Raw genomic sequence first — 3,354 nt, 5'->3', positions numbered from 1 at the left:
GACTCAGATGTTATAATACATGGGAAAGGTACCAGAATCCTCAGAAGGATAATGTAGTAGTAGTGAGATGGAGCCCAGAATAAAGTATGTTCAAGTAAAGATTAAAAAAGCAAGTCTCAAAAGAAAAAACTGATAAGTAAGAAAATTACTTTAGTGAACAGTACATGTAATGCCTTTTAAAACAGTATAATGAAATGCAGTCTCCAACAATATAAAATATAATCTAATGTCATCAAAATTATCAGGCATGTGAAAAAGCAGAGAAATATAATCTATTAGAAAGAGAAAAATCAGCCAGGCATGGTGGTGCACGCTTGTAATCCCAGCATTTAGGAGGCTGAGACTGGAGGACTGCGGTTCAGGGACAGCCTCAGCTACTTAGTGAGGCCCTCCGCAACTTAGTGAGGCCCTGTTTCAAATTAAGAATAAAAAATAGAGCAGGGGGTGTAGCTTGGAGATCAAATGCCCCTGGGTTCCATCCCCAGACCCGCAAAAAAAAGGAGAAAAATCAATCAATAGAAACAGAAATAAAACAGATGATATAATTATTATAAAATACTATCTTAAATTATTGACTTATATGTAATAAAATGTAATAATGAATGAAAAGAACTATATGAACCTAAAGGGGAAAAATTAGAGACATAGAAAAGTAAAAATAGAACTTGTAGAGATGAAAAACAATTAAATTACTGATATAAAATAAATTATGATGTGTAACAGATTGGAAACCACAGGGAAAAGGTTCACTGGACTTGAAAAAAAATCCATAGGAATTGTTCAATCTGAAGCGAAATGAAAATGAGTTGAAGAAAAAACGAAATAGAATTCATGATCTATGGTAAAAAAAAATTAAGGGGTCATTTATATGTGTAAATAAAAACTTAGAAGAGAGAGAGTGAAGGAAAGAAAAATATTTAAAGAAATAATGGCTGAAACTTTTCATCAGCACAGAGAGAACAAAGAGAAAAATATTCTAATTTTCTTAATATATTTGTGTTATTATAACAAAATACTTGAGGCTAGATACTTTGTAAAGAAAAGAAGTTCACACAGAGAGGGCATCATGAAGGGAGCTGTGAACGTGCACAGTGACTTGTGGAAGAGGTCACTTGGCAAGAGAGAGAATGAGAAATCTAGACTCCTTCATAACAATGCACTCCCTCAGTAATCAGTCCAGTACTGTGAGACTTAACTCAGTCAGAAAGACCTACTCCAGTCTAACCCATGAAATACCTACTCCAGTCTAACCCAATCATAAGGGAACTAACCCAGCTCTGAAGAACGTTAATCCATTTTAGGGGAAGGGCTATGATGACCCATTCATCTCTAAGATGCACCACCTCTCACCACCTCCACAGTGGATTGATAAGCCTCCACAAGAGTTTTAGTGGGGACAAGATATGTTTATACCATTTCAGTAATCATGTTTCTGGAAACCATAATACAGAAGAAATCTGAAAATTTGCTTGGGTGGAGGATGAGGAGATCGAAACACATCACATACAGAGGAAACAACGCACATCAGAGTGTATTTAACTGGCTTTTAAAATATCTTTAAAAGATAATTTTAAGGCAAAACCACAGAACTGCATTGTTGATTGCTAACTGGATTATGTGATGAATGGTTTCTGGACTTTGATCAATTTGAAGCTTATTAATTGTGATGAAATGCTGAGTTTTAAAGGTAATTGTCTTTCCCACTGTAGCATTTTTTGGTACTTTTTCAGTTTAGAGCCCAGGACCTAGAGGTAAAACTAAGGCTGTGCTGGCCTCAAAAGGCCTCATTTACTTTCCTCCTTTCTATTCCCCAAAGCTAAATATTTTGGAGATGCAGTGATGCTTTTCCTGAAGTAACTGAGCTTTTGCCACAGATGTCCCTTAGAGCAGAGCCAGAGTGTCCGTGTCAGCCCTAGGGCTGTGTGGAGACAGATCCAGAGAACAGATCCAGTGCCTCATCCAGTGTTGTGAGAGGTAAAAGTGCAAGAGTATTTTAAAAACCTGTTGTCTTTGGGGGAGCTGAGACATAAAAACACAGGCAGGTTGCCATAGGGCACAAAGATGACTAGAAGGAGTTCTGCGTTTGGCTAAGTCAATGGTTAAAGCCACTTCACATCTCTGGATAACAGTTTTCTCATTTATAAAGTGAGATCAATTCTCTGCAAATTGCCTTGTTCAAAAAGTGATTATGAGGAGTGAATGAGATAATATTTAATAAGTGCACTGTGAATTTAGCTAGTGCAACTGAAACGTTTTTTTAACCCCACTGTATAATTTAACAGAGGTAGGTTCAGGACTTTCTATGAGTTGGTAGAGATGGCTGTGGGCAGGAATGGCCAGGAGATTCTCCCTGAGGCAAGGATAATTGGATTGTCTCTGGGATCTTTGGAGATGGTCAGCATCCACCTTATTTTAATCTTTAGGTCACTTCATTCAACTTAACTCCTTGTCGCTTATTATTGAAAAGTTGTCTTGAAGAATTTCCACACCGTGGACTTTGCTTAGAGTATGTCTGTTAACAGGTTAATATATTATTCTTTCCTTTGTACCTACTGTATATTGGTAATTATACTTAATGGGCAATTATAAAAGTAATAAAAAAGTATCCTTTTTTATTTGGTAGACAAAAAACAAAGGCATATTTTACTTTTCTTGGAAGTCCATTGGTAGAGTTACTCTTTCAAATCCAACTGATTTTGCCCCTCTCTGTTTGGACATGCACAGGGAAGCTGAATCTTATAGATCATGATGATGTTAAGCATTAGGCTTTTGATGCTACTTCAGAAGAGAGAACATATTTTACATTGTAGTATTTCCTCCCAAAATCATTTCTCTCTGTTGGGCAATTCTTCTCTCTCTCAGAGGAAATGAAACTTCAGTTAAGAAATCGGGAGGAAAGCTATTCAAAGGTGCCTTTCGGGATAAGGATAGCACCACAGTGTTGAATCTGGATCTCATTGTCTGAAATAAAATGCAAATGAGGGCAAACAGCAAAGAATGTAAGTGGTGGGCAGGTTGCACTGGGCCAGGTAAAAGGCAAGTACTACAGGAGATAAAGTAGAGAAGGAGAAGGGGAAAGGCTCAGAGATTCTTTGTATCACATGTAATATGTGCCTAATATTTGTTTTCATCTTTCTATTTAAAAAAATGCTTATGGGCGTGGATCGCATCAGTTAGACATACAGGCAATGAAATTCAGGACCCTGGACAGCTCATTGGTGCCTCTGTGGCTTTATGGCTTCTTCCTTTATTCACTTTAGCTTCAAGCCCTAGCCCAGGGTGCTGGAACAACTCTATAGTGGAATCATTGTGCGCAACATGAGCAACTCTGAGGTGTGGGGCATATGAGGATCT

Source organism: Muscardinus avellanarius (genome assembly GCF_963383645.1).
Source record: "Muscardinus avellanarius genome assembly, contig: SCAFFOLD_56, whole genome shotgun sequence".
NCBI classification, from domain to species: Eukaryota; Metazoa; Chordata; class Mammalia; order Rodentia; family Gliridae; genus Muscardinus; species Muscardinus avellanarius.
The sequence above is the reverse complement of the archived record's forward strand: the minus strand, read 5'-3'. Positions refer to the sequence as shown.